Here is an 18,928-nt window from a genome sequence, read left to right on the forward strand (position 1 = left end):
CAGAGCCCCATCCAGTGTCTAAATGCAATTTAACCTCTAAGTTGATCCTAGCATATCTCCATGGAAACTGAAGAGATCCTTGAAGCAGAGTATAAAAATCATGGACTGAAAACACACAACCATCTTATGCATATATTACCTGAAAATTTGACCCCATTATGGTACTTAGTTTTTGATTGGCAACTGGGGACTATGAGGAACAGCTAGAAGTGTTTTGCCAAGGTCATCTCAGTTCCAGCATTCCTCAGCATATGTCCAGGTGACATGGATGCTGGAGTGTCAACGACAAGCGAATAGAGCAAGTGACCAGCACCTTGGAAAACCAATCAATATAGTCAGATGAAGAAAAATCTGCATTTTAAAAAATGAGTGTTTTTTTCTTTCTGAAGGCAAGTGAAGATAAATCTGAGAAAAAAAATGTGCAAGCTCTCCCTGATCGCCTTATTTTTTTATATTGTTGAATAATACATGTTTATTTACATATATGTATGTATTTACAAACCACCTCAAATTTTTGGAAGGAGGTAAAAAATGGGCAGTAGGGAAGGAAGGGTTGCAGTTCCAGATGGCGACATAGGGGGAATCCTGAACTCACGTCCTCCCAGAAACACACGGAAAAGCTGCGTATGGAACTCCCTCTGAAAATGAATTAAACACTAGCCGAGCACCTCCAACACGCTGGGCCAATGAGAGAAGGCAGGTAAGAGAGGCTGGGACACAGTCTTGCCATAAACCCCACCCTGGCACGGTGACCTGGTCAGGGGGTAACTCAAACGCCTGAGCTTCTCCCTGAGGAGGAAGGGTTTGAACCCCACATCCGGCACCAGCTTTTAGGACCCACACCTAAGAGATGAGTCCGCAGAATCTCTAGCTTTGGCCCACAGGGTCAGGGCTGGAGGCCCGCTGGCTGTCTCGCTGAGAAACAGCTCTTAAAGGGCCCGCGCTCGACTCACCTGCTTCAGGCCCAGTGCGGAGGCGGCCGGAGTTAGCGTTAGTGTGGAAGAGGCTCGTTGGCTCGTCTTGGTGTGTCTCACGGGCAGGCAGCTGAGCCGACACACTTTCGGAGGCCTGCCTGGAGTGCCCTGGGTCGGAGCTGGCGGCAGTCTCTGTGCTTTCCGCTGCCCGCTCTGGCCGGGGGGCGTCATCTCTCTGCGCCCGGAGTACGAGGGGCGCTTTCATTCGTGTCGGGTGCCCCAGTGTCTGCTGCTGCCGCCCAGGGGACACCGCTAGACCTCCTGGTACTGGTGGGCTCTCGCCTGCGGTTGTGGGCCTATATACTTGCATACTCTAAAGGCTCCTGCCTGAGGGTCTGGCTCCCGGGCAGCCGGAACATACGTGCGGAGGGAGACCCTCCCTTCCGGCCGGGCCGCAGCACAGCCTCAGCTGCTGGAGCTGTTAGAAATAATGTAGGCAGCTTGGACAATCACGAAGGTTAGAGAGACGGCCAAGAGCCGGGGCTGAGTTGGACACTAAGATCATGAGATCATTCCAAAGACTGGAGAGGTGGCTGTTTTATCGAATGCACAGAAACCAGCACAGTCTAGCAAAATGAAGAAATAAGGAAGGAGGGAGGAAAAACTCAGCAATGGCAAAATAGACCAAGAAAGGCTATGTGTCTGTAGCGCAGGAGCTGAGCTCCTGGCAGATTCACACTGGATTCGGCAACGCGGATAAATGACAACTGAGCATTAGAGGGTTCATACTAAGTTTTATTCCCCCCACAGCCAGTGGTGTGCTGAGATCACATCCGCCAAAAAGGTCGTCCTTCTGTAACAGCACAGACAATAGTGACTCACTGCCAGCAAGTATGTAAGCGTGTGCCTGTGTACGGTGGGCCACAGTGTTACATAGGCATGAGGCAGCGCTGCACGTGCACAGTGGGTACAAGCCTAAGTCAGCATCCAGGCGGGTGTCCTGGCAATAGTGACTCCATTTTCTCTACAGTGTGCTAGAACAAATAAAGATCCAGAATCAAAATGGAATAAATTCAGGGAGAATTCAGACACTCATTCAAAACTACTTATTAAACGCTAACTTTGTCCCAGGGATTTCACACCAGAGCAGCGTCTGGGTGGTGCCTGCAAGCAGATGGAGTCAGGGCTGTCCTGTTGCAGCCTCGCAGAGGGCGCCCTCTGGGGTCGTGTGGAAAGGTGGCCCTGAGCGGGCAACCCAGACTTGAATAATTTAACAAAGGAAGGTGAACTCTGTGGGAGCAAAGGGACAGTGGGTAAGACTGCCCGGGTGAGTCAGGCCGCCTTACAGAGCAAGTGCTTGTGGAGTAGGTGACTTCAGGGAAGGAGTGGCAAAGTGCCAGGCAGAGAAGGGGAAGGGCCAGCCAGGCACTGCATAAGGGGACCGCATGTCAGAAATAGAAAACTTTTCTGACGCCTAAAATCTCTGTGCTCCACAGGATGTCTATTTTTAAAAATAAATCAACCTAGTGTGTAATTAAGTACTTAACTTCTTAAAGTCACACAGTGGAAATACATGGAAAATCACTGAAAACTCACCTTAATCAAGGTGTAAGGTGGCCTGCTTTTTCATTTCAATAAGGATGACCAGCTCAGGAGCCCTCTCTGAATTGCTTGCCCCTCTCGGCCATATAGAAACATTCAATGCTGTGTATAAACATAAGTTTCCAGTAAAGTTCCTGCATTTTATCCAACTTTTCTTCCCTTCTGAACAGCATCAGGAAGTCAAAAGGAGCCACTAGGGCAAGTCAGCAACTTAGTGGAATTTGATACAGGTTACAGTGCCCCCTTGCTTCAGAACTTAAAATGTAGGGGTGAGAACACCATCAAAAGAACAAAAAGGCATCCTACAGTATGGGAGAATATATTTGTAACAACATCCGACAAGGGGTTAACATCCAAAATACATAAAGAACTCACACACCTCAATACCCAAAAAGCAAATAACCCAATTAAAAAATGGGCAGAGGATATGAACAGACAATTCTCCAAAGAAGAAATTCAGATGGCCAACAGGCATATGAAAAGATGTTCCACATCACTAATTATCAGGGAAATGCAAATAAAAACCACAGTGAGATATCACCTCATGCCAGTTAGGATGGCCAGTATCAAAAAGACTAAGAACAAAAAATGCTGGCGAGGATGTGGAGTAAGGGGAACCCTCCTACACTGCTGGTGGGAATGTAAGCTAGTTCAACCACTGTGGAAAGCAATATGGATGTTCCTCAAAAAACTAAAAATAGACCTAATAGAATACTAAAAACTAAAAATTTGACCCAGGAATTCCACTCCTAGGAATTTACCCAAAGAAAACAAGTTCTCAGATTCAGAAAGACATATGTACCCCTATGTTTACTGCAGCACTATTTACAACAGCCAAGATATGGAAGCAACCTAAGTGTCCATCAGTAGATGAATGGATAAAGAAGATGTATATTCCATATATACAATGGAATGTTATTCAGCCATAAGAAAGAAACAAATCCTACCATTTGCAACAACATGGATGTAGCCGTAGGATATTATGCTCAGTGAAATAAGCCAGGCAGAGAAAGACAAGTACCAAATGATTTCCCTCATCTGTGGAGTATAACAACAAAGCAAAACTGAAGGAACAAAACAGCAGCAGACTCACAGACTCCAAGAAGAGACTAGCGGTTGCCAAGGGGGAGGGGGAGGGGAGGGCAGGTGGGGAGGGAGGGAGAAGGGGATTGAGGGGTATTGTGATTGGCACACATGGTGTGGGGGGTCACAGGGAAGACAGTGTAGCACAGAGAAGGCAAATAGTGAATCTGTGGCACCTTACTACACTGATGGACAGTGACTGCATTGAGGTATGGGGTGGGGACTTGATAATATGGGTAAATGTAGTAACCACATTGTTTTTTCATGTGAAACCTTTATAAGAGTGTATATCAATAATAACTTAATACAAATTTTTTTTTAATCTAGGGGTGAGAAAGGTTTAGGTAACAATTAGCTTCTGACTCACTCAATGATAAGGCATGAAATGCACAGCACTTGTACTGCAGAAAAATCAATCTGGTCCACAAGCACCCACAGAATCCAGAATTTGCTGCTCTGCCTTCCCTAACAGAGGAACATTGAACAGAAGAAAAGGCAGCTTTCTTTACTAATTGCTCAATGTAGAGAGCATTTGCCTTAAGACTGAAGCAACTTAAAAGACTCAACTTACATGTAGACTTATGAAGAAAAAAACAGAAACCAAAGGCTCTAGACCCTGATGTTTTAATCCTTCTTAAATAATTTAAACAATTGCAAGGCATATTTTCAAGGTGTAGTATTTCCTTAGCCCCCGTGATTTATTCTCTGGGGCAGATGATAAATACACTAAATGTGCTCATAACATCAGTTTTATCATTTAAACTTCTTTAAATCCACTCTAAGAAGTATATAGGGCTTCTCACGAGAAAGTATAGCATTGTTGCTAAGTTCATGGTCTCTGAAGTCAGGCCTTGGTTTAAATTTTACCCTCACCCCAACTTCCTGATTGAGTTGGGCACATCATTAAATCTCTCTAAACCACAGTCCCTTCAACTGCAAAATGAGACTGATAATAGTAACCACCTCACAGGGTTGTAGTGAGGATTAAATGAGATGATCTGTGCAAATAACCTTCCATATTTTAACCATTCAGTAACTCACACTATTTTCTCCTCATTTCGGTCCTGATATCTTCACTCTCAACTGATGGTAGAAAGAGAGGCTTATGAAAGTGCTTGGGTTCTGAATTTATTTTGAGCTACTCATGTTAATAGTCACAGACATCTCTTCCTTTACTCCTAGTGTTAGAAAGCCTTAAGCAATGAATTGCAGTAGAGACTACAAGGACACACTGTGAATGTATGCAAAAATATCTCCACGAAGGAATAAAAGAGAGAAATAAAGAGCAAAGGGATTTAAAAATAATTGAAAAGTGGCAATTGTATTTAGCACAATCTTCCAGTTATCCATAGGGATCATTAAATATGGGGAGGAAGAATCAGGTGACTAGCACAAACCCAGATTACAGTCTCCCTGCCTGTCTGCAGGTTTGGAGTTCACTGGAATCACAAATAAATGTGTATGAAGTCATCCCTCCCTGATCAGTGCCAGGTCCTACACCTCACCACCAATGGCATGCGCCCAGGTTCACTTAGATATCCACGAAGCCACCTAACTCACCTAGGCAGTCTCAATGAGTCTAGGCAGGGAATAGATGCATTAAAGGGGGAAAGAAGAGGCACTGTTTGGGAGCAGAGGAGTCAATAAAAATTTAAACCCCTATCCCCAAACCTCAGTCAACGGTAAGCTGTTGGCTGCTGCTTACTGTCCTTGATTTTAACTTTTCTTCTTTCCTAGTAAGAAAAGTGTCCCATGATGGAGAAATGACATGGGAAAGTGCTTGACTGGTAACCACTCATTTTATCTCCAGCTGTGTAGCATATTCATCTTAAAAACCTTTGGGAGGTTGTATTGGAAGCTGTGGTTTCATTTCAAAGGAAACGAAAAAGTGGGGGTGGAGGAGTGGGAGACAAATAGGAAAACCTCTTCCTGTTTTGTATAAGTTTAGACTTATACAAAAGGAGAGCACACAAAATAAATTACACAAATAAAATAGGTTCAAGGGCAGTAAGGATCACAGTTTCTAAAGGATAATGAAAGGTCAGTGATTTCAGAATACAGAAGCCTGTATCTACTGTTGACTTCAGCTGTGACTCATCATGAAACACGGAAGAGGGTCTCAGAAACTCTGTAACATGAAGATTTGAACGACTGGCCAACCCACATTATATATGAGTTCATTTCAGAAACTCAGAATGAAAATCATGAACATATATTACTGAAAAGACAAAGGGTTCCCTGCTAAGACTAAACAAGTGTAAATATATAAATAAACAAATAAACATACACATTTGAATGTTAAATGAGTATCCCAGATTAAAGGAATTAATAAAAAATTATTGGGAAGAAAAATCTGTAGCTTGACTCATGCTAAAAAGAGAGGGTTTCTATAAAAAGACACAAAATCATAGAGATTCAGTGACTTTCACTGGCCTGGTTGAATTTAAATGCTTCTTCCCCTTCCTCCTACAAGGGAAGTCCTTGAGAAATTGCAAACTGTCACCATCTGTTCAACAAAACATGTTCAGCAAAAATATTCAACATAATATTTTCCACATGTTGCTTTTTCTTTTAATTTTGAAGACAAATCAATCTTTTCCTAGCCAAAATGTTTTACTATAACCATTGTTCAAGGAAATTAGATAGGAACTCTGTTTTGATCCCACTCTTCTCCCTATCCACTCCCTACCACCAAATCCTTTACATTTTCTACACCAATGTCTGGCTTACAGCTGAGAAGAAACTAGTAATTTGGCTCCTTTTCTGATCAGAACAAGAGTCCATACTTCCTAAGAGTATAGAACTGCTCTGAAGCTCATCTTCCATCTAATTGCAAAGTCACATCTCCCCATTTCCCTTGACAGGATCCCCAAAGGGACCCACCAACAACACGACCAAGGCCAAGAGTACCATCACCACCTGGGTATGTGAAGGCACAAGGAGGACATGGCCATCTACAATCCAGGGAGTGGAACCTCAGAGGACACCAACCCTGGTGACACCGTGATCTCAGCAGTCTGGCTCCCAAACTGTGGTGAAGCCACCCAGTCTGTAGTACTTCGTCATGGCAGCCCTAGCAAACTAATGTAGTGGGTAACCTCCAAACCCTTCTCTCTATGAACATCACAACAAAAAGACAGCATTTATGTCTGTTTTTCCACCGATGTTAGCAACACGTCAGCAGTGTCTGGCACAACAGATGTTCAATAATATTTATTGAATCAATGAATGAGCACTATTATCCTTTCAGTTAATTCAAGATATAACATAATCCATTTTACCACCCCAAATAGAAAATCAAACTGAAAAAAGTAACTTCCTTAAACAAAAAAATTATTCATTTATATGGTAGGTAATTTCTAGTAATTGTTAAAAAAAATTTAGGTCAAAATAGCAGAGTTAAAAAAGATGCTAGGTAATTTCTAGTCACTGTTAAAAAAAATTTAAGGTCAAAATATCAACAAGTCACAGAAGTCAGTATTTCTAAAAATGTCCATGAGTTGCTTTCTTGAGGTAAAAGCCTCAGATTATGGAGAGGTGAATGACAGAAGTATTTGATTTGAATTTGCATGTATGTTTCCATAGCCAGAGTCCTCCTAAAATTCAAAGCGTTGTGGTTTTTCTATCATTTTATTGATCACTCCCAAATCCTGCTGAAGCTGTTAGAAGTACAATTACCTCCATTTTGTAACTGGAAAGTCAAAGAATGATCTTCAGTATTGGAGGGCAGGCTCATATAAAATTTGAAGGGAGGGTTGAAATATTAAGTTAGCCAAAAAAGGTCTCATGAAGATGAGTTAGGAGGCTGAGCATATGAGAAAACATTGGAAGACTCTCTTACCTTCTGGAACAGTATCTGGAGCTCTAGATTCAAACAACCTGGCTTGCAATCACGGCTCAGCTCCTTATTCACTGTGTGAATTTAAGCAAATTTCCCAAGTTTTCTGTGTCTCAATTTCTTTATCTGTATCTCAATTTCTTTATACCTCAATGAAGGTAATTACTTAACTTGTAGAGTTGTAAGGAGTTCATGCAAAAAAAGAGAAAAAACATGTTAAGTGCTCAAAATAGTGTCTGACATACAAGAATTCAATTAATATTACATTTTATCATTTTTGTTGTTGTTGTTATGATTTGATTTCAACATTGTAATAATGAGACTAATGCCAAACCACCTCACTGGATTGTTGTGGAAATCAGGTAAGATGTACGACGAGCTCTTGAAACCTGGATCACGATAAGTACTAAATATATGCTTCCTGTTCTTGCTGTTTTAAACAGGTAAAATTTTTATTTTCTTAAGAATTACAACAGCATTCCTCTTAGAAAAGTAGCTACTGGGAGTAGAAAGTGAGATCCTAAGGGCAGGGATGTACGTCTACACTAATCTAAGCAAAAAAGAAATGAGAGCCAGTTAAGCTGCCCTGAGCTTAAAAACAAAAGGCTGGGGGACTGGGAGAAAAGGAGAGCTCATAGAAAAAAAAGGGAAGAAGGAGGGATGATCCAAGGAGATGTTCTGAGGCTAGGGATTGTATAGTGTGAGGGAACTGGACATGTTCTCTAAGGATGAAATGGTGGAAACATTTTACACACTCAGATACCTGAAATTCAGTTGGAAATCATTTGTTTTGTTGTGACATGAACCTGTCTTCTGTCTGCCCATGCCACCAAAATCTTTAGTAAAGACAGTTATACTCAAAAGTGCTTTGTATGCATAAGTCTTGTGCAAATTGGGAAGAGTTTGGCAAGCCAGAAGAGACTATGCCAACTCCACAAGAATTTGGGGAAATATGAGAGGACTTTGGGCTTCTACAGGGAACAGACAGAGCCTTTTGACTATCCTTCCTAGTTTGCTGACATCTGGATGACACCATTAGTAGTAAGGACCACAGCGTTTGAAGGGTGCACGTGTATGTGTGTGTGTGTGTGTGTGCATGTGTGTGTCTGTGTTTTGGTGGTAGAGGGGAGTGGACATTATGGGGACCTTACACAGTGGTGAGGACTGGTTAGTCTCTGTAAGACTTTTGTCTGAGGCTGGAGCTTGAAGTACACATGGCAGGTCGTCAGGAAGAGAAGAGAAGATATAAAGTAGGAATGAGCAAGTACAATTTGGAACCCACAAGAACAGGGACAGACTGGAACCCGTATCAGTTATATCTGCCTCTAACCTTGATGATGTGGGCATCCTGCCTAAAGAAGCCAGGGCCCTTTGTCACAGAACTAAATACACATGTGGTCCAAGAGTCAAAGAACTTGAAGGAGGATCCCAGAAAAGGTGGCTGCTATCCCGTGCCAATGAGATAAGATACTATATAGCAACAATTCGTGTCAGTGGGGGCTACAAGAGCGCATGGCCTGATTTTCCAAGCATAAACCCCAAATGGTTGCTCTTCTGCTTTCAACCCCTAAACCTATTGCAGACATGTCTCTGGTGGCCCACCCCAACCAGACATATTCAGGGATTTCTAGAAAAAGTAATTCAACCTGGACAAATTGACATATAACACCACATTAATAATTCTCACTACCGTCTGAGCTAGATATTACATCCCCACTTATGATTGAGAAAAATGAGGTATGGGTGAAAGAAGCTAACTTGCCTGTAGTCACAGCTTGTAAATGGCAGAGCCAAAATTCCAAATGCCTCTACTCTGTCTAAATAGACCTATTAAGGAGCAGTGGTTCAAATGGGAATAGTGATTTAATCAGTATCTCAAAAAGAAGCTCTAGCATTATTCATTTTTTTAACAATAATTCCTTATAAATGCAAACCACCTTTGAGTTTTCAATATTGTTTCTTGAACTTTTCCTCTGGATTCTCAGAACAACACTGTGGAAAACGGTAGGTGAGGTTATTGTCTACATTCTACAGATGAGGAACTTAATTCTTATTCATACTTGCCAAAACCACACAGCCACTGGCAGAGCCAGCTCTGGAATTCAAGTCTCCTAACTTAGCCTATTACTCCAGAGCCCCATTCAAATAAAAGTAGCTGCCAGAGCTGATAAATCAGCCAGGGAGGAAAGGAAAGGAAAAATGAAAAAAAACCATAAACAATAGTAGATCTGCCAACGGTTCTGTTAAAATTTTAAACACAATACCACAGACTTGCTCATAGCCTGGCAAATGAACTTACCCACCTCATCCTTTACCACATCCCTATCCCAGTGATAGTGAGAACCAAAACAATTCCCCTATAGCTGGCATAGTTTGCCATGTCCCAATGCTAGGTTCTGAGTCTTCCTGGGTTCTAAGGATGGGAGGTAGGCACTGAGTCAATCCATTTTAGGGAGAAACAATGTTGCCATCTATGAAAGGAGTCAAAATCCTATCTTCATTTTACCAAAAAAAACTGAAGTTTTCCATCCTGTCCAGACTTCAAGAGAAATTTTTTTTCAGCATATGTATTTTTTTTATTAAGGTATCATTCATATATACTCTTATGAAGGTTTTACATGAAAAAACAATGTGGTTACTACATTCACCCATATTATCAAGTCCCCCCCCACACCCCATTGCAGTCACTGTCCATCAGTGAAGTAAGAAGTCACAAAGTCACTACTTGTCTTCTCTGTACTACACTGTCTCCCCCATGATCTCCCCCACACCATGTGTGCCAATCATAACATCCCTCAATCCCCTTCTCCTTCCCTCCCAACCACCCTCCCCCACTCCTCCCCTTTGATAACCACTAGTCCCTTTCCAAGAGAAATTTAACTGTTTTGATTATTATAGCTATATTTTATTCATTCCTTCTACAAACATTTGTGGAAATTCTATCATGGGTAACCAGAGTGTAAGGCACTCTGTGGACACAACATGAAGCAAATAGATATACATCAAACAAATATCCTCAAACATATATATAATAAAATGATATATAATCAAACATATATCCTCTAGGAGCCTGGAGGAAATAAGTTGGTAAGACATGAACATAAATCTATGTATCATGAGATATCATGGCAAAAATTACAGTTCAAGGGTTATGGGAGTTCAGTTAGAGATAATTACTTCTGGTTAGGGAAAATAAAGGAAGCCTATGAAGCTAGAACTTGAAGATAGTCTAAACAAAGCAGCTTTGAGAATCTAGACTTATCTAGATTGGCTAGAGCATTGACCATGTGAGGTGGAAAAGTAGATAATGTGATTAGAACGGTAGGTTGGGAATAGCAGGAAATAAAAGGAGAAATTGGAGCCAGATTGTAGTGGGCCTTCGAGGTCTTGATAAGGAATTCGAAACTGTGTGCAGACAAAGGAAGTTCTCAAAGAGTTTGGGGGCAATTTAAGACACTTGGGTTAACTATATTTTGCAAAGTTTAAAGAAAAGCAAATCTCAACTAATTTACATTCAATCAGTTTTCAATCCTACTTGAGTGCCATGGAATAAAGATTTAATTATTTTTAATCAAAGGTAACTTATTAACTCTGGCAATTATCCCTTCTGACTAATTCCTCATCCTCAATAATGAATGCCTGGGTTAGGATAGAGAAAAAGCCAGAAAGAGAAAATGCCCTTCCTCTTGGTGACTAGATCCCACATTCAGCTTAATTTGCTCAAGCCACAGGGTAATACTGCCTTGTTGTCTTCAATTACAGTTTTCTATAAGCTGATGGCTCTGAATTGGAAGAGAAATCCCTAGCTTATCTGTAAGTTCTAGTACAGGGAAAATAAAAACAGGCAAATCAGTACCTAATTTTCTGATGGAGAGAATCCATTACAAGGATGGTTGCCTCTGAAAGTATTTCAACAGGAGTCACATCAAGTCTTTTCATTTCAATGACCAGGAAAATAAATAAACTTGGCCTAGACAGCTCATGAAATTAGCCATCCGTGCATCATCCAGAAGTCCTATGATAATGTCCCAAGTTAGAGTGGCTGAATTACACTCATATGAAACTTAATCCTCATGGGAGAAAAGAAATCAAGCCATTATACTGGCCCTGTTTCCTAATAAAGATCACAGCCTGAGACTATGAAAGAATAGGGGAAATTTGTAATTGTTCCTTTAAATATGCATTTCTATATACAAATATACAAGTCTATTAGGTATATTATTTTTATTATATTAACTTAATGCAATATTATTTAATATTATTATATTGTTTTTAATTAAAGTAACTCAACTTTCTTCCTGAAAAGTGAAAATTACTCCCAACACCACCTTGCAAAGACCAATAGACAAATATCCAATTATCACAATGACTCATTTTTCTAGAAAAAAATAGAGATTGTAATACAGACCACCATTCTCCAATCAGGTACAATATACGGTTGACCCTTGAACAGCACAGTTTTGCACTGCACAGGTCCACTTGTATGAGGATTTTTTCTATAATTATACTGTAAAATTTTTTGGAGATATGAACAATTTGAAAAAACATTTTCTTTTTTCTAACTTATTTCATTGTGAGAATACAGTATATAATACAAACACAAAATATGTGTTAATTGACTGCTTATGCTATAAATAAGGCTTCTGGTCAACTGTAGGCTATTAGTAAGTTAAGTTTTTGAGCCAAAAGTTATATGCAGATTTTCAGCTGCATGGGGTCTGGGGGGTTGGCACTACTAAGCACCAAATTCTTCAAGGGTCAAGTGTACATAGATGATGACATCCAGCATTTATTTAATTAAAAATTTTCAAACATTTAGGTATTACTTTGGGCTACAACCACTTTATAAATACCATTATCTTCTTTGTTGGGGGTGAAAAGGCAGAACTAGAACCCCAAAGACTGGAGGACTGGAGAGTGCCCAAAGAAAGGAGGGAAAGGTGTAGAAATAGAGATGGGATCTCTGGACCAGACAGACCAGCAAGCAGGAATGTTGGAGGATTTGGGTCTTCTCTGTGCCTGAATACTACTCCCCACGAACAAACAAACCCACCCCAGTCCACCTTTAAGTTTTTAATTTAGTCTTTACTATTATTCTCCTAATATGAATACTATTTTTTATCAATGAATCCTTCTTATCCTGTGGATCAAACTTACTGGATTCAAAGAATAATCAAATGAGAACACAATTCTACTTCTAGCAAAACTGCGGAAAAACACATTCCTTTACGGTTAAAATTAAACAGCCTCATCTATTTTTTTTTTTCAAGGCTGCAAACACTGGTTCTGTCTCAAGTTTTCCCTGGCTGCCTTGCAAATTTATACCAGTCCCCAGAGGCCTCTGTGAGGCGAGGAACAAGCAGAAGGAAAATGGAACAAATGACCCACAGCTCCAGCACTTTGTTTCCAGGAGCAACTGGTGTCCACTTCTAGAATCTCTGAGGCTGGGAATAATGGGAACTAGTAAGGGGAACTATGTGGTCCAGAAAAAAAATATGTGTGGACCTGAATGGCTTGTCATAATTACATTTCTCTACTGAGCCAACATACTGCCTCTTTTCAGTTTACCAGATTTTGCCTAACCTCATCCACATTTACAAGTCTATGGAAAAACAGGAGGTCCTTTCAAGAGGAAATTCATTCATGTTTCGACTCAAGCAGAATTGGGAACCTTTAATAGCACTGTCATTATCCTGCAGGGCACACCACAGAGCAGCCAGCGAGCTCTCCCTCAACAGGCACAGAATTTCCTCTGGAATTTACAGAGCAGAAACCTTAAACACACATCACCATAAGAACCAGATTACATAATGTCTCCATCACGCTCCTGACAGCTACAATTATGAGTCAAACCCTGGTTTAAATATGAAACCGGAAGCTCCGTGTTTCCCCTCTGACTGTGTGGCAGGCTAAGTCAAGCTCTCCAGGCCTGTCAGTTGGGAGATCTGAGTTGCTCCCACAGTCACTAATTTAGCATGAGCCCAAATGACGGGGTAATTAAAAGCAGCACTGCAGAGACCCACTTCAGGACCAGATGTTCTCCTTGTTTAACCATTGCCCACATAAAGAACAGAAATAGCCCCCCACCCCTTTAATTTTTCCTTTTCTTTATCCTCCCCAGCTAATTTCCGGCTTCTGATCTTTCAATCCCACAAAATAAAATAAAAATAAAAGTCCTGTTACCGAAAGATGACATGTTATGGAACACAACATGCCTGTAAGTCGTACTCTGCCCTTGCAGTCTCCTCTTTGTACTTCTTGAAGCTTCCAGCTCAGAGGACTTTAGGTTGCCCTGGCAACCTCACATGACTAACAGCTCTATAGAGCCCCACCTATCTGCAAGGACTTGAATTTGAGTCAACACGGACCACCCCAGCACTTAGAAGCCCAGAGACTAAGTAAATAGCATTACTTTTTGGTTTTTTAGGAGCCAAAGACTGGCCGAATGAGACATCCCCTCCCCTTTTACAGCCCAAAAGACAGGACAAATAAGTCTCCACCCCAACTTCTAGAAATCCCTGGCTAAGAAGGCCATGGGTCATCTGGTAAATAAAGGAGAGGTCTTCTCTTCATTTTCCTGGCTACTGGACAAATAACAAGGCAGGAAAAAAGGGAAGTTGAGCTAACAACTTAAATTTTCTAAAAATGGAAATGCAATATGTTATATAGCTAACTTATGCTATATAGTTTACCAAATTAGATGAACTAGCTTTCTTATGTCCTTTGGGATCCAGGGTCTAGTTACTAAACTGCAGGCTTCCCTAGCATTAAAACACCAAAGAGCTTGAGGACTATCTTGGACATCAAGAGAGTAGAGATGCAATTTTAATTCCACAGTCTGTGGCCATAGACAAGTCACTTTTAGCTCTCTGAAGTAATTTCTTAACCTGCAGTAGGGAATAATCTTTGCTTTCTTCTCTTCAGGTATTTGTCTCTGCAAACTTCACTCTCACCAACAATTTCTAAGCATGTACCCTTCCAGGTTTTTAAAATCAGTGGTGTTAACAGATCCTGAGTATTTCCGAACAGGTATAGTCCTTTTAAAAATAAATACATCTACATGTGTAACACATGATTGTTCACATGGGATTTTTTTATTTTCTCCGTGTAATCAGACAAGATCCTTCCATTCTGGCCTTCAGTAATCCCTTTTAGATCATTAAACTTTTGCTAGGATCAGGTAGATTGATCCAAGCCACTGCCTATAAACGACCAATCTGAAAAGAGGAGAAAGACATTGTACTATTAGCCCTAGTAACAGGTGATACAGTCGACAAAACAGGAACCCATATGATCTGTTTATATAGATGTTTACTGGAGTTGCAGTCCCATACAGCTACCACATTTACCAGCAGATAAGGTGCCCGCCTCTAATTTAGAAAGAATTCCACAAGCACCCCGAGTTTTATGGCATCTATTCTCTGGTCTTTTTAAATTCACTTTAACAGATGTAAAATATTAAGCTCAGAGAGGCTATGTGGGTTTTCTGGGGCCACACAGTTGTCTCAATGGAGGATGTAGGGAAATGGCAGAAAAGAGTCTGAATATCAAAACTGCTGTCCCATCCTAGTCCTTTAACATGTGTAGACTACATCATTTTATAGGTCTGGCTGCAACCATTTCTGTACCTGCAACATGGTCCACTCCATCTGTGAGAAAATGGAAAATGAGGAGCAGTGGCCTCAGAAACGTCCTCCTCCAAACGCAATTTCTTGTCCACCTAAGACCTTTACAGCAGGGCAGGTGGTGTAAGGCGTACCAAGGAGCTTTTCAAAGCAGGAACCCCGGCCTGTGGGTCACTCTGGATCGTATCCAAATTGGGTTCCACCCACGGTGAAAACCAATCTGTTTATGGGTACGCTTTTATGATGTGACAGAACGTCTGCGAGAGAGGGAGCTCAAGTTCCCGCCTGCCCGCGAAGTAACCCGCCACAAAGGTGCACACACACGCTCTTAAACAGAAAAAGGCTTCACGGGCCTTCCCCCTTCCCGGGCCTGCACTGAACTGTGCTTTAATTGCATCAAAGGGCTCTTCTCAATGGGGCTTCAGAGCCCCGAGAGCGGCGTTCCCGGCGAGGGTTCCTTTCCGGCTTGCCAGCATTCCTCCGCACCGGCAGGGACGGGGCCGGGGCTCCTGCGCGAGGGCCCGAGGCTCATTTCCATTCCTCGCGCATACAGCCTCCGTTGTGCGGGCCGGGCCTGCCGAGGGCAGCCGGGGCTGCCGGCGAACAAAGCCCCATTCATCCGGCCGGCTTCCCCCCGGCCGCGCGCGGCCGCAGATGGGCAGCCCCCGCACGCCAGCCTGCAGACCCGGGCGCGCGACCCGGAGCGCACCGGGCGCGATTCGGAAGCCGGCTGCGGCCCCGGCCACCCCGGCTCCTTTTTCGGCGGGCTCCACCAGGAGGGGCCGTCGCAACCCGCTTTCATTCCTGGGCCCGGGGACTGCGGACACCGAGTCTGTACAGCGGGGAAATCCTGTTTACTCGCGGCTCGCTGCGAACGAAGACGCCCGCCTCCACCCCTGTCCCTCGGGATGGTACGGCCCGAAGTGCCCCAGGTTGTGCGAGGACCTTGTTTCTTCCTCGCCGCCTCCGAAATCCCGACGAAAGGGTCACTTCCTGACTTTTGTGTCTCTTCAGTCCAGTGCCTTGAAAGTTCTTACCGTCTTTTTGTGACCAAGTACATAACAGCAAGCCTTCTCTATAACTTTTTTCAGGACTTAAAACAGTCCTGTAGGTTGAAGTTTGGGACTGTGGCTTCACAACAAAGACTAGTTTTTCCTCCCCCATCTCACTCCTGGGGAAAAGAAAAACAGAGAAGAAAGCGCACTTGTTCACCACCCTCGTCAGCTTCCAAGCACATTTCCTCTGCCCTACACGTGAGACCAACAACAGGTTAAGACTACCGAGAGCCCAAAAGTCAAATAAAAGGGCTGCAGACTTACTTTTCCTTAACTTCCAGGCAGCTGGGATGGAGGGAGCTGGGGCTTGATTCCTCGTCCACAATCTAAAGCAGAAACAGGCAACAGATCCACATTCCTAGGGTGTGGATGGATTAAACCGGGAATGGCAGAATCAAAGAACACGAGATACAGGAAGACCTATCAATCCTAACCCATCCATTTTTACAGACAAGCAGATAAGATCTAAAAGAGGAAATGACTTGCCCACCCTCAGAAAGAAGCTGAAAATTGCTCTCAAACTTTTAAAATAACCTTAAAAATGATTTTCCACAAGAATATCTCAAAGGAAAGTATCCTTAAAAATACATATCTTACATCTTCTTTCTTTTTCTGTGTCAGAAAGGGCCTCCCCTTGAGTTGATGGGGAAAAGGTGGAAGCTCAGGTTTGAAAAGATTAGAAGAGCGTCTTCAAGTATTTTCACAAAGAATGCGCCCTGTGTTTATTTCCTGCATTTTGAACATTGCTGACCTCTCTCCTCAAAGTGAAGTATTGCATCCTTGATGTGGTTAAAAACACAACAAAGTAAAAACTGGTTGCTCACCAGTTTATGACTTTTTTCCTCTTGCTAGCAAAAAACCTTCAGAACCTTAAAACGGAGATAGGGTTACTTTGCAGCAGTTGTTTGTAAAGGTATCAAAGAATCAGAGTATACACAGCGGAAAGAGGGAGAGAATGCTTGCCAGGTACCAGGCTCTAGTCTAAGCACTTGATATTCATTATTACCTCATTTAATCCTCCCAATAATTTATGAGGTTTATTATTCATCTACTCCCATTTGCCAGAAAAAGAAACCAAGACTGAGAGAGGTTAACTTTATCGAGATTACAAGGATATTAGGTGGCCAAGCCAGTCTGATGCCTGGGCCCGATATCTTTCACACTAGAATTCACTGAAACTCTATGCATAGACTCATGGGAACACACCCTGGGCCCAGAGATACGGAGCAGAGAGCCAGGGAGGGTCCAGCCAAACATAGGTCTTTCTTTGTGTTTCTGAAAGGGGGTCACACTGGCACACCTGAAGGCTATAATGAGGGAGAAATAGTTTTCATCTTGCCCTGTTTGGAAAGAGAAAGCGCCCATCTGAGGACTTACTAACTTAACACTGAAAACTCCCCTGACAGTGTGCAAAATAGTTTAAGTTGATAGTCACTACCTATTCTGAGCTGCCCTGTGATTTTATCTTTTAAGCAATGATCTGTAAACTATAATAGTTTCTCTGTTTGCTGCATCAAACAAAACTTGGGTTCAAGATCTGCCATTTCCAAGATTTAAGATTTGGGGAATTTATTTAAGTACCATAAATCTCAGTTTCATCACCTGTAAACTGCAGAAAATAAGATTATCTACCTCACTGGGATGCTGTGAAGATAAATGAGGTTGGCCGTGTAAATGTTCACAATATTATTTATCCTACAGTAAACATTTTCAATCCATGTTCACTACGTTATGTTGTGGTTAAAAAAAAATCCTAATTATAATACATTTATTTCTTACTCTCTGTATGCCCATCCTAGGTCAGTAGGAAACTACTCGACTCTCTTTACTGATACTCTCTTTACTCAAGCTTTGCCTGGTGTCATTAAAGAAGGGACAAGAGAGTTTAGGAGGTTAATTATACTAGTAATGAAATGCTCAGCCTGGAAGCAACACAGATCACTTTCCCTTATAATTCATCATCTAGAACTAATCCACTCACTCCCATCTTGCACCCCATCTACAACAAGGCCAGGAAGTACAATCCTACTGTGTGCTCAGAATGAGGGAGGAGGAAGATTCAAAATGCATGGTGACCAGCACTAATGACTCAATAAACAACTGCTATTCTTCTCCTTTAAGATAGCAAATACCAGTTCTTTTTTGTGACTTCCAAATGTATAGCTAGTTCGTGAGATTTCAGAGCAGCATTAATGCAGAATGCTCTGTAATCTCAGGAGTCATGTTTTGATAAGATCCAACAATAGTTTCTGGCTGCACCAGGCTACAGAGATGTTCTCCTGCTTCTTAGGAACTCAAAACAAAATAAAACACTTAAAGTGCTCCCCTTTCGCATACTCAATTTGGAGTTCATAATGGGAGGGAGCAGAAAATATGCAAACACTAAGAAAGTCTCTAGGAAAGATGTTGTAGTAACAAGGAACATCACTGAGGTTCTTATTCTCTCCCACAGCAGATGTGCCCAGCTGTGTCTTATGGAAATGATTCCTAACCTCTCCTCAACACTCCCCCAAGTCATTTCAAATGAACTTGCCTTTGTTTTCTGAACAATTCAAACCTCATCTGCAGTCGATGTGACACATACCTCGCTGACTGACTGACCTAGACAGTAATGCTCATCTGCTTCTCTCTTTTTTGACTTCTGCTTATGTTCAGTTTCAAATGATACCATAACATTTTTATTTGGCCGGTCCCCTATTGTTGGGTCGTTTATATTGATACTAATTTTTCAATATCATAGGTATAAAAGACAGCACAAATAAATATTCTAGCACATAAAATCTTCCATCTGCATATATGATTCTCTCTTGA

General features: G+C 41.9%; 1 long non-coding RNA gene across 5 annotated transcripts; it reads right to left on the reverse strand.

The window, feature by feature from the left end:
- Positions 1 to 1,677: 1,677 nt before the first annotated feature.
- On the reverse strand, positions 1,678 to 16,846 carry LOC108406342 (uncharacterized). 5 transcript variants are annotated; one of them, XR_012120641.1, is made up of 5 exons: positions 16,715 to 16,846; positions 16,382 to 16,475; positions 7,441 to 7,607; positions 2,511 to 2,618; positions 1,678 to 1,948 (listed from the first exon to the last, which is right to left on the reverse strand). It is a non-coding gene; the product is annotated as an uncharacterized lncRNA (long non-coding RNA). The 5 variants fall into 5 exon arrangements; XR_012120642.1 differs by having other exon boundaries at positions 16,382 to 16,443; positions 16,715 to 16,833; XR_012120640.1 differs by having other exon boundaries at positions 1,679 to 1,948; positions 16,382 to 16,819.
- Positions 16,847 to 18,928: the final 2,082 nt, after the last annotated feature.

Source organism: Manis javanica, chromosome 8 (genome assembly GCF_040802235.1).
Source record: "Manis javanica isolate MJ-LG chromosome 8, MJ_LKY, whole genome shotgun sequence".
In the NCBI taxonomy this organism is placed as follows: Eukaryota; Metazoa; Chordata; class Mammalia; order Pholidota; family Manidae; genus Manis; species Manis javanica.